The following is a 13,854-nucleotide window of genomic DNA, read 5'->3' as shown; positions in this document are numbered from 1 at the left end:
AGAATTAACCCAGATTTCCCTTTTATCTCTGTCGGTCTGGACTTCGCCGGTCCTTTTCAAATATTAAACCGTAAAGGTCGTGGCAGTAAACTCATAAAATGTTATCTTTGCTTATTTGTCTGCTAACGTTTCAAATGCGTCCACTTAGAGGCCGTAAGTGATTTGTCCAAAAATGCATTTACAATGACGCTTAGAAGGTTTATTGCACGAAGAGGTAAGCCGGCGGAAATATTTTGCGATAATGGTAGAAATTTTGTCGCCGCTGCCAAAGAGTTAGGGCAATTTTTTAAAAACCAATCAAGAGTCTCTGTCTGACTTTGCCACTCAAGAAACTATTAAATTTGTATTCTCACCAAGTCGAGCGGCACATTTCGGCGGAATCTGGGAAAGTGGCATTAAGTCCGCTAAACACCATTTAAAACGTGTCATGGGCAACAGTCATGTCACATTCGAAGAACTTTTAACTTTGTTTACGCAAGTGGAGGCGATACTTAACAGTCGCCCTTTATGTCCCATGTCATCATCCCCTGACGATCTCCTCTCCCTCTCCCCAGGGCACTTCCTAATCGGAAGATCTTTGACTGCGCCGCCGACACAGGCGTTTGACAACCACAACGAGAACACCCTGCAACGATATGCACGCATAGAAAAAATGTATCAGCATTTTTGGCAAAGACGGCAGAGGGAATACATTTCGGAAATACAACAGCGAACCAAATGGAGAACAAGGCTAAGCTGAACGTCGGTGATTTGGTTCTCATCCATGAAGACCACGTCCCTCCGCTGTGCTGGAGGCTTGGGCGAGTGACGCATTTGTTCCCGGGTCCAGACGGCGTATCCAGGGTCACGGACTTGTCCACCACTAGAGGCTGCGTACGGCGGCCACTTGTGCGCCTCTGTCCCATACCGACTGCTGAAGATCTTCAAGGTTGAAAGGGCTTCCTTTCAACGAGGCGGGAGGATGTTGCCGCGCAAGGCGATTTAGTTTATATATTTTTTTATAGTAGTAATTGTAGAATTATTGTAGTATCTATTATTAGTTAATTAATTATTTTCTGTAGTTTGCTTTATCTTTTGTATAATTATTATCTGTAGTTCCTTTATAGAATTCATTGTCTTTTGCATAGTCTTATATTGTCTATAACTTTTTCCGGCCCTTCCTAATTCAACTTCTCACGGTGTCACATTGTATTAAAGGCAATTAATTAAATTTAAAATTTATATTGAGTTTTGATTAATAAATTAAGGCTCCATTATGTATCAAATACAGTACCTCATTATCAGCTTCTAAACTATTCTTGAGAATACTGACTTGTTCACTTTCCATTGGCTCATGGAATATTTGAATTATAGTTTCCAAGTCTTGCTTTTTTTACGAGCCGAGTACATTTACGTTGCAAATTTTCAATTTTTTGCCACGCCTTGCTGCTAAAATTTGGTATCTTTTTAATAACTTTGTCATTTTGTTAAGTTCTTCAATACTGCTATTTTTATCGACTCTCCGTTTGACAAGTCCGACTTCTTTTTGGCGGCGCACAAAGAATCTGCAAATGAAAATAAAAAAAACAAGATCAGTCTTGTACTTTTGTAGGTATCTACATAATCATGGCCTAAGATCCGTTGAAGAGGGGTACTGGGAGTTTTATTCCCAGTAGTCACCACTGGTAGCACATGGGATTTTTTTTTTCTCAGTGGTTACCACCAACGATTTAATTTTATTTCTAATGTCGATATTTATACCGTTCTATCGAAAAACAATATATTTATTAAAATAAATAAAAATTTCCATATTAATTTATTATTTTATAAATTCACTAAATCACCTGTTCTTCATAATTTGTAGCACTTGATCTTGTTGTCACTGAATCAATATCGTACTTAGCAATAAGTTTCCTTTTTTTTGTCAATTTCTGAAAACAAGAAAACTATTCTGAATATACCTACCAAATATAGAAATTAATGAAGACCATTCATTTAAATTTATGGATTTGATAATTTTCCCTTTGTCAATTATTATGTTAAAACTTGTCTAAAACAGTAAAAAAAGACATCTCATAAGAGTTCCTTGTTTTGTTTTTCAGAAAAGTAATATATTTATTTTCAGAATATAGATTCATCAAAGCTGACGTGAAACTCAATAAATTACATACTACATCAATGTGAGTATTGTCCGGTAATATCTATACAAATGACGGACAGATTTTGACTTGTACATGTTCCTTGCCACTCGTTTGATTAAATCACAAATTATTAGCAAAACACAAAAGCTCCTTTGATATCCAGCTGGCTTTCAAGCAATGTAGCCGCCGAGGTGATGCGGAGCGCACGGCTTGAAGATATAGTTGGAGACATAATGCTATTTCGTTTCAAGACAGGTAGTTTGACGTTAGAGTAAAAAGCGCATTAGATAAGGAACTTTGTTCAACTTATTATACTACATCTATGCTTTTCATTTATCTTTGGAGAATACCGATTTCATAATAAGCACATACAAATATTTGTTTTCAAATCACGCCGTCTACAGCCATGCGGCGCTAGTGTCGAACAGCGTAGATACTAATCTTAGGGAATACCCTTATAGCCCTCGTCGTTGTAACAGCTGCTGTCATATAGGCTGTAACGATATATATGCTTAGAGAATTGCACAGCAGCACTATGAACACGAAGTTAACGTGTTATTATGGGGACGGCGCACAATGGGAAAATCGCGTATGTTTCGTCTCAAAACTCCGTATCTCAGTTATTTCAAAACTAAATGAGCTGTAATTTTTTGTTCAGATGTACGACGGATACGTTTTTTTTGACTTTTTATTGGGAGGAGTAGAGCGTTCATCACTGCTTGAATCATCAATATGCACTAGAAGCGGTAGCAATTAATGGTGACTGAGTCCAGTGTTCACCATCATGGATAGAACTGAAAGAGTCAAGAAATGTGTGAATTCATCGGAGAAGGTATGGGAGTTGGAATATTCCTTGATAAAATGGAAGGTAAATCACCAAAGCTTATAGTTTATTAGTGCAAAAGGCGTTAGTTCATTAATATTTGCAGGGGTTAGTGCAGTTAATTCGCTGTCCTTTGAGTGAATTTCAGCATTATTATAGTGATCGACAATGGGCTCAGCAATGGCGCTTAAAAGAATTTATTTATTTATTTATTTATTTATTAGGATTACCAACAGAAATTACAACAATAATAACAAAAGAAATATTTTACACAATTGATCAAAAGAAGTTTAATTGTATTTCTTTTTAAAGGTAATCACAACATGCAATAATCAAATAGTAAATATGAAATAAAAATATACATAAAAAAAAAAACAGCAAAAATTAGATTTAATTATTGAATTAGATCAGATTTAATTATTGAATTAGATTAGATTTAATACTGAATTAGATAAAATGATATAGATTTTTAAAAAGAAATATAATTATTTGACAATTTTATATATAAAAAGCTTCTCAAATACACGTCAATAACTGTATGAAAGTAACAAATTGGAATCAAAATAATATCAACAACTAAATTACTCTAGTAAACAATTAGCAATGAAGAAACTGATCAATCTAAATCTAAAGACATGCAAGCCATCAAAAGTAATGTCAAGGCCAGAAATCTTTGACGACAGACCGTTACAAGTACGTGCTAGTCGAGCCAAAGGGGAATACTTGCCCAAATTGGATTTATAGAGGGATACATTTATCAAGGCGTGCGGTTCCCTGGGTAATCTGGATGGTATATTATAATTAAATAATTGAAGTATTGGTGGACAATCAATGCTGTTATTGAGTATTTTGTGCAGAAACATCATGTCTGAAATAATTCTTCGTGATTTCAGTGACAACATATTATATTGTATCAATCTACCCCCGTATGAACTACTACTATGACTGCCGTTCGAGCGGTACGCGAGATGACGTAGCAGTCTCTTTTGTATTCTTTCAATTCGAATCGAATGGATTTTGTAGTGAGGACTCCAAATTTGACTGCAGTATTCTAGCTTACTTCTGACCAGACTATTGTAAAGCTTAATTGTTGTAGCTGGTTGTCTGAACTCTTTGGAATTCCTCAATACAAAACCCAGTGATTTTGTAGCTGAGGTGACTATGCTATCGATATGTTCGGTAAATTTTAATTTGCTGTCTAGTATGACACCCAAATCACGCACCGATCGAACCGCAGCCAGTTTTTCAGTATCAATATAGTATTGACTCTGAACAAAGTTATGTTTCCTGGTGAACCTGATGAGGTGACATTTTTTGGCATTGAGAAACATTTGGTTGTTATTACACCACTGGGAAAGACGGTTGAGATCTTGTTGCAATAGTTCAACGTCAGAGATGTTTCTGATGGTTTTAACCAATTTGAGATCATCAGCAAACAGATACACGTTCGAGTGTTGAAATATCGAGGCAATGTCGTTTATGTAGATGTTAAAAAAATACTGGTCCCAAAGTAGAGCCTTGTGGTACACCGGAATAGGCAATATAAGACTGTGAAACGTATCCGTCTATCACAACAGTCGAAGATCTCCGCTGAAGGTAAGATGCACACCAGTTCAGCAAATTCTCTCCTACACCAAATGTTCTCAGCTTATTAACAAGTAATGCGTGATTTACCCTGTCAAAGGCCTTGGAGAAGTCTGTGTATATAGCATCAACTTGCAATTTGTTATCAATATTCTCAATAAGGTTGGTTACGTACAAGAATAAATTTGTGACTGTAGATCTACCAGATATAAAACCATGCTGGTGCCAACCAATGTGCCGTACCAAGTCCTTGAAAAATGATTTATAGACCAATCTCTCGAAGACCTTTGACACAGTAGATAAAATCGATATAGGTCTATAATTAATAACATGAGCAGCGTTTTCACCTTTAAATACTGGTACAATCCGCGCCTCCTTCCACTTTTCAGGGAAAATACCTGTCCTCAAGGATGTGTTAAATATGAGAGTCAGAGGGGCAGTTAGTAAGCTTGCACATATATATATTAGTACAGGTGGAATTCCGTCAGGGCCAGGACTTTTAGTTTTGTCTAACCGCAATAGCTCACTCTCAATGTCTTGGCTAGAGAAATAAGTACTGCCTACAAAGTTTGGGGGTACTGTCTGTGGAAATAAGTTGTAATTGATATTTTCCCTAACAAAAACTGACGAAAAATGATCGGCAAACAAATCACAAATATCTTGCCTATTACTAGCCTCACGATCATTCAGAGACATTCTATTAGGATAATTTGACACCTTACGACGCATGTTTTTTATATGTGTCCAGAAATACTTCGGATTATTGCCAATAGCTTCTTCGATATTTAGGATATAACGGTAATAACATTGTTTCATAAGTTTGTAGCAATCCCTCCGTAAGTAAGCGAATTCGATTCTATCCAATGGGTTATTATATAGAATTGGTACTTCAACATCATTCACAGGTTATGGTGAGAAAATTTGATTAAGTTTTGGAGAGTTTTCAGATGCATGGAGGCTTGTTTTACTTGCTTTATCGTCACTCGAAGCTATTATTGGCCTAGATGTCTCAACGTTATTTAGAGATTTTTGAATAGAAACTGAGACATCTGATCCGACTATCTCCTTCACTGACGCTCTTCTATCTCTTAATAGTAGTCCCGCATAGACGTGGTACGTTCTTTACGTACGTTCTTTCGGAAGTTCTTTAGGTGATCCATTTTCCTGATGGTTTGAGACATTCTATCATGCCTACGTCGCAACAACCAAGCATTATTAATGCAGATATCCAACAACTGAAAAAATTTTCATGTATCATCTATGGGACTTAATTCCTATACGATATAATGATATAAGCATATCTGCCTTGTAGCATATATGCCGATTATAATGCTTAACGATCTGAGGACAAGTTACAACCACCGTTTTTTTTACTAAATCTTTTTATTTTCTCTAATAGATATGCATCAACATAGGAACTAACTAAAGTAACTTGTTTATTGTTAAACCACTTTACCACACTTAGCTTATTTTTATTGCAAACAACTTGACTGAATGTTCCCCTACCTTTTTTCTTCTGACTCTTATCTGTAAGTAATTTCTTGCTAGCATCATTCAATCTGTTTTGCCGAATGGTTCCCAAGCAAAAAATTCCATAATCTTCCCTCAGTAAATATATCAGCTCCATAGATGTAAAATAGTTATCAAAATATACAACACTACCTTTATTTTTCACTGTTTTGCATAACGCGATAAAAATTTTGTTTCCAACGCCCAAAGATTCCTCCTCTTTTGAAAATTAGATGCCCCTAAAAGTAATGTCTTCAGCGTAAAGTAAAAAATCGTAAATTATGCCCGATACTCCGGCTCTTACAAGATTTTTGAAGCCCCATTTGTTTGGTTTATTAGGGTTGTATTGACGACGACTGCCTGCCTTCTTACCTTTACAAGGTATGATCATTTGAGTAGTGAGGTATGATCATATGATCATTTGAGCATCTATACTATTGGCGTTTTCTTCTTACCAACAAACATTGTGATCGAATATAATCAATTAAAGGCCGAAGTTTGTAGTATCTGTCCTGCAAATCAGCTTGAGTATTGTCTGTGAAATGAATGAATCTTCTTATTTGTTGAAATCGTTTTAGGGGCATAACTTCAGCAACTTTGGAATAGTGAAAAGAGGTACTCCAATAATCCTTGTATGACGGCATAATCACGGTACCTATTATAACATAAATGGCTAGAAAGTCTAATATCTCGTCATTCGATACTTTGATGGATTTACCGGTTTCTTGTATGCTGTATAGGTTGGTGTTATCTGTAATAGTAGCTATTATTTCCTTTGGAAAGAATCTATAAAAATAATCCAATGGTGACATCTTCTTAGAAAATGTGATTTTGTATTTAAGCTTTGTGCTGAGATGGTACATTTTTCTAACAAAAGGATAACTGTATATTTTTTATGCGTGTTCTTTTTATCTTTCGGGCAACGAAATTATTTTCATAACGCTTTCTTTGTATGCGAGTGACTATAGGTTTGGATGTTGATAGCATTGTAGATGGTTGAACTGAGGGTAAAGATGGAATGGATGAAATTGAAGATAGAGCGTCGTAGTTACATTGGGTAGGATTTGGAAATACATATTTCATCAAGCACCGGTGAAAGTGCTGCTTAAATTAGGTCTTCTTCGCTATCTGGAGATTCATCACAGCTGTCTAAAGCCTTTCAAGCGAAGAATCTAACGAAGGTGCAGGTAAACTTTCTGGGGTTTTAACTTCATCATCGCTGCTTGTACTAACAATAGCATCAGAATCAACATTTTGCACAGGCACCAAGGCCAGTAGATTTTGCGCTTGAAGCAGTCTAAAACATAACATAAAATATTCAAAAATAAAGTCCATTTAATCGATTTTATTATACCAATTTTAACTCAAATATACATTTAATTTTCGGGTTAGTAGCAATGTTTATTTTTCTATACATAGCAAAAAATGTTAGGTACGAGCAACGGTAGCAGTGTACAGTATATACTATACATTAAAATAAAAATTGAAAAAAAACAGACAAAATCATGATCTCAGCAAATCATTTATATAAAAATCAAATAGAATAAACATTTGAAGATATATTTTATTTATCAGATATTTTAAATTAGTACATAAAACATATTAAAAAAATAAAAGTTACCTTAGCAAAAGCGAACTGTTATATCCCATTTTACAACGCAGTAAAAGCTTCATAAGCATTTATATTATACACTGTATTTTTCCTTTAGTTTTATGATTACTCAGCATTTGTATTGTTCCTTTTCTTTGATAATATTATTTTATTTTAAAATAGTCAGTTAGACTCAGAGCCCCGAGTAGATCGGACATCAATTAAAGTTCGGAAGTCAATTATCCAACATTGTGTCCAATCTTTTAAATAAAGCAGTTAGCGGTGTAGAATAGTTTTTTTTTTAAAAAGACAAACAGGGTCGGCATCCTAACAAATTGGTGTCAGAAGTGGGATACCAGAGAAGTCTGACGACATAGAGTCAAACAACAGACGCTGGTATCCGAACAGAGCCACCCTTAATTTTTGACCGACAGTAAGCCTTGACCAAAGGTTAAGCCTGCGTCAACTACAAAGGACGACGATAAGCCTCCGCTCTCCAGCGTGAGCCCGCTCCAGCCGCTCAAAGGACGACGATCAGCCTCCGCTCTTAAGCGTGAGCCCGCTCCAGCTACTGCATCCAGGACGACGGTCAGCCTCAGCATATCGTCTGAGCCCGCTCCAAGTCTCCGGGTCTCCAGGTCTAGCTCACCACACCAAGAAAATTCCATCCGCTCCAGTTACGAGAGACGTCACCGCAACGCGACACCGGTTCCCACGCGACGACATGCGAGTGTGTGTTGCCGTTTTCTTGTAAGTGTTTTGTGATATTTTTAAAGTACCAAATCGAAAATTTAACAGCTAAAAGTGCTAAAATTAGTAAAGTTTTCTAAATTAGTGTTCTAAATCAGTGTTCTAAATCGTAATTATAAACTCTGAATCTACTTAATTTTATATTTAAGCATTTTAATTCTACCATTGTCATATTGTACTTATTGTATTTTTTTGTCCTATTTATAAGCTCAGCATACATAATAGTATTTAAAGCTAATGTCTCTTAAAGCGGAATCACTAAAAAGAACCGAAATGTCTGAAAAAATAACTTTATCCTTTTTAACAAAATTTATCAAATCATATAGTGGGGATAGAGAATCACTCCCTGCATTTCTCACCAATTGTGAGAATGCGATGTCACTGGCTAATTCAGACCAACAACAAATTTTATGTAAATTCATATTATCGCAGTTAGAAGGTAAAGCTCAGGTTGCATGCAGTTTAAAACATTTTTCAAATTGGACAGACTTAAAAACATTTCTAAGGTCTACATTCGGAGAAAAGAAACATGCGACTCATTTATTGTCCGATTTACAACATTCGAAACAATTGCCAAATGAAGACGTAACAAAATATTCATTAAGGATAGAGCAAATTTTAACGCGAATACATTCAGATATCTATTATAGCTGTAAAGACGAGAGCGAGCTTCCAGGCCGTATAGCTGCCATGGAAGACCTTGCTTTAAATTCATTTTTATTAGGGCTTAACCCTTCAATTTCTAATATCGTCAGGTGTAAAAACCCTCTAACTCTCAGTGATGCGATACAATACGCAACTGACGAGGAAAAATTATTTAATTTATACAAAATTAATTCAAGACCTCAGAAACAGTGTTCAATATGTAATAAGGTAGGACATAGTTCCTCAGATTGCTATAAAAATAAAGAGCCTAAATATTCGCGAAAACTATTTCACATAAATCCAAATAATAATTTAAATAAAAACTCTAATATATTTTATAATAAAACGTGTAATTATTGTAAACACGTCGGTCATACGATCATGGAATGTCGCAAGCGTCAATTTAATATGAAACGCCGTGTGAATACAAGCAACGTGCACCATGACACGTCAAATGCTAATTCTAATATTGCCGGTGCACATACATGTGAAAACGAATCACATAATTATATAAATGATTCTCAATCGACTAATCGTCATGAAGATTTAAATTAAAAAGGATTTTGGTTCCGTGTCTGCCAAAATCCATTCAAGGTCATAAGGACACGCCATATTCTAACTTTTCTACTAATTTTACTAAATCCAAATCTCAACCAAAAGTGTTGAGTCATACTAACTCTACTAAATCTAAATTTCAACAAAAAATGTTGAATCCTACTAACTCTACTAAATCCAAATCTCAACCAAAAATGTTGAGTCCTACTTGTTCTACTAAATCTAAATTTCAACTAAAAATGTTGAATCCTACTAACTTTACTAAATCTATATCTCAGCCAAAAGAGCCGAGTCCTACTATTTTTCAAGGTAAAACTAATCACCATAAGTGTCAAAATGTTACTAACTCTAAGAATATTTCATTCAAATCTAACTTAAATAACTCTAAATATATGTCTCGATCAAATGAACTTAATTCTACTATTTCTAGTGGTAAAATTAATTGCCAAAATAATACCCAAAATACTAACTATAATATTAAAACTATGTTACATACATGTGACTTAAATACTAATTACAAATCCAAACTTATATATGAAATTAACAATTATAGCAAAAAGGTATCTTTACCTCATATTTATTTAAATTCGAAACTTGCCTCGAATAAGTTGTGTTTCCTTGTCGATACAGGATCATCTATCAGTATTATAAAAGGTTCCTGTCTATTACAAATACCAAATTTATCGAATGAAATTGTCAAATTAAAAGGAATTAACAGTTCTGAAAATCCTGTGGAAACATTAGGTACCTTTCAAATGGAATTTAATATCTCTAACGAAATATTTAAATATAAATTTCACGTAACAGAAGATAATATTAATTTAAATAATTATGATGGAATTATCGGTAGCGATTTTTGCAATTATTTTAAATCAAATATTAATTATTATTCTAAAATGACAATAATGAATCATTCTATTCCGATTATCTATACACAGCCAACTTATATCATTCCGGCTCGTGCCGAAGCCGTTATCGAGTGCACTGTATCAAATTACTCGCCCGACTTATATCATAACAATGAAGCTCTCGTATTAAATCACACCTTAAGTGAAGGTGTTTATGTCGCTAATTGTATAGTAAAGGTAAAACCAAATAAGAAAATAAATCTTTCTATTTTAAATACAACTGAAAATGATATTGAAGTAAAGAATTATCATGTAAAGTTAACGCCAATTGAACGTGATTGTTTCGATTCGGAATCTTGTCTTAATATTAATTCTGTTTCGACTAATAAATTTGATCGTGCAAATAAAGTTTTAAGGCTTATACGCTGTTCACATCTAAATGATGAAGAGCGAAAAGCTCTCTTAGAGTGTTGTTCTTTATATACAGATATTTTTCATATAGACGGTGAACCCTTAACCTTCACGAATGCTATTGAACACACTATTAATACAGGTGATGCACCTCCTATTCATGTCAAATCTTATCGGTTTCCCGAGTGCCATAAAGAGGAAGTCGATTCCCAAATTCGAAAGATGTTGGACCAAGATATTATCCGACCTTCTATTTCGCCATGGAGCGCCCCGGTATGGGTAGTTCCGAAAAAAATGGATGCTTCTGGCAAACAAAAGTGGAGAATAGTAATTGATTACCGTCGCCTTAATGACGTCACTGTTTCCGAAACTTATCCACTACCTCTTATCACCGACATTCTTGACCAACTAGGTCATTGCAAGTATTTTACTACTCTGGATCTTACAAGTGGTTTCCATCAGTTAAAGACATGTCCCAAAGATGCTCCAAAAACAGGATTCACAATAAGCACAAATTCAAGCATGTCTGGACACTACGAGTTTACTAGAATGCCTTTTGGGTTAAAAAATGCCCCAGCCACGTTTCAAAGGCTAATGAATACCGTATTATCAGGGTTACAAGGCTTACATTGTTATATATATTTAGATGATTGTATAATATACAGTCAAAATTTACAAGATCACGTGATGAAATTAAAACTTGTATTCGACAAATTTCGCCAATTTAACCATATTATCACCGATAAAGGTGTTTCCCCAAATCCTGATAAAGTAAAGGCCGTTTCACAATTCCCAGTTCCTAAAAATCCTAAAGAAATTAAGTCTTTTTTAGGTCTAGTAGGCTATTATCGCCGATTTATCGAAAATTTCTCCAAATTAACTAAACCACTTACTTCTTTATTAAAAAAAGACGCAACTTTTCACTGGTCTCAGGAACAACAGATCGCTTTCGATATTTTGAAAGGAAAATTAATTAATGCCCCGCTGCTTCAATACCCAGATTTTTCTCAACCGTTTATAGTAACCACGGACGCAAGTAATTACGCCGTAGGTGCAGTTTTATCCCAAGGTCCTGTAGGTAAAGATAAGCCGATAGCTTACGCGTCGCGTACTTTAAATCGTCCTGAAGGTAATTATTCGACCACTGAAAAAGAACTTTTAGCAATTTTATTCGCAGTCAAGACGTTCCGTCCCTATCTTTATGGTAACAAATTTAAAATTGTCACCGATCATAGACCATTAGTATGGTTATTTAACGTTAAAGATCCCGGTAGTAGACTCATTCGTTGGCGCCTAAAACTCGAAGAGTATGATTACGAAATCGTATATAAACAAGGTCGTCTTAACTCTAACGCCGACGCGTTATCTCGCTGTCCCGTCAATGTTATAAATATTAACACTTTAAATAATTCTAGTTATGAAAAATATTTTAAGGATCAATTTACTAATAAACTTTCTACTTCGAATACTACAATTTTGGAATGCACAGAAGGATTACATTTATCTAAACAAAAAACCATTGTCTGTCCTGTCTCTTTAGATTTCGACTCATCGATACCTCACTGTGAAGAAATATTAGCGCAGTTAGAAAAGCCCGAGGACTTATTAAATTCTGAACGCGAACCTTTTACAATTCAATGCGTAAACGATAAAAATAAATCTTACTATTTTCTGTTTACTAAAGTTCATCATTATGAAGAAACTAAATTTAAAGATATTTACAATTTACTTATAAAACTTAGAAATAAAATTGTAACTGAGAATCCTGATATTACAGATCTCGCTTTATCGGATTTTTCAGATCCATTTTCTAAACTAGCTTATATTAAAATATATAACATGATTGCTTATATTTTCCATAACACTAATATTAAAATTCATATATATAAGAACCAACTAATTTATCCTACTCCCGTGGAAATCCCTAAAATTTTAAAAGAAAATCATGACTCACCTATTGCAGGTCACCCAGGGTCAAATCGTATGTATAATCGAATTAAGGCTGCCTATTACTGGAAAGGTATGCGCTCTGATATCGTAGATTATGTAAAGAAATGTCAATTATGTCAAATTAATAAACCATTGAGAATGTCAAATAAGGCTCCAATGGAGATAACTTCTACTTCTACTAGACCATTTGAACGTTTAGCTCTCGACATCGTTGGTCCCTTACCTGAAGCAGGTTATCAAAAATTCAAATTTATTCTTACGCTACAAGATGATTTAACGAAATTTTCTAGTGCCTATCCCATGGTCACGGCTACCAGTGAAGAAATAGCCAGAAATCTTGTACATTTTATGTCCCTTTTCGGTTTCCCTAAAACAATTTTAACGGATTTAGGTACTTGTTTTACGTCAGAATTATTCAAAGAATTAACTCAAATCCTGAAAGTTAAAGCCCTATTTACTACACCTTATCATCCACAAACAAATGGAGCTCTAGAACGCACACATGCTACATTAAAAGAATATTTAAAATCATTCGTAAACGAAAACCAGAACGATTGGCATTGCTATTTATTTACCGCAATACTAGCTATTAATACTACTCCTCATTGCACTACTAATTTCACCCCTTATGAATTATTATATGGTCATAAACCTAACATTCCTAATTCTCTATATGAAACCAATAACAATACAACTTACAATGAATATATTCGATCTTTGCAATATCGAATGCGTGTCAGTAGGGAAAAAGCTATTCAAAATATAATTAATAGCAAAGAAAAGTCTAAACAATATTATGATTATAGTTCACGCGAAATTTCATATAAAACTGGTGACTCAGTATATGTAAAATACCATCACCGACTCCGTAAGGCTCTATCACCGATATGGAAAGGTCCATACAAAATCATAAAAGTACACAATAAACATAATGTAACCATACAAATAGGTCGTAAACATATTAAATATCACACAAACGAGATTAAGCCTGCTATTTCTACACCTTAAATTTATTCATTATTATATTTTTCAGAGCTTTATGCTATGGAAGCCGAAGCCACGCTGAAT

The 13,854-nt window shown here is 34.6% G+C and overlaps 1 pseudogene; it reads left to right on the top strand.

The window, feature by feature from the left end:
• The first annotated feature begins 399 nt into the window (after positions 1-399).
• LOC123662921 lies at positions 400-1,053 on the top strand (annotated as a pseudogene).
• Positions 1,054-13,854: the final 12,801 nt, after the last annotated feature.

The sequence above is a fragment of the Melitaea cinxia genome, chromosome 19 (assembly GCF_905220565.1).
Source record: "Melitaea cinxia chromosome 19, ilMelCinx1.1, whole genome shotgun sequence".
NCBI classification, from domain to species: domain Eukaryota; kingdom Metazoa; phylum Arthropoda; class Insecta; order Lepidoptera; family Nymphalidae; genus Melitaea; species Melitaea cinxia.
Note: the sequence above shows the minus strand (reverse complement) of the source record. Positions and strands in the feature narration are given on the sequence as shown.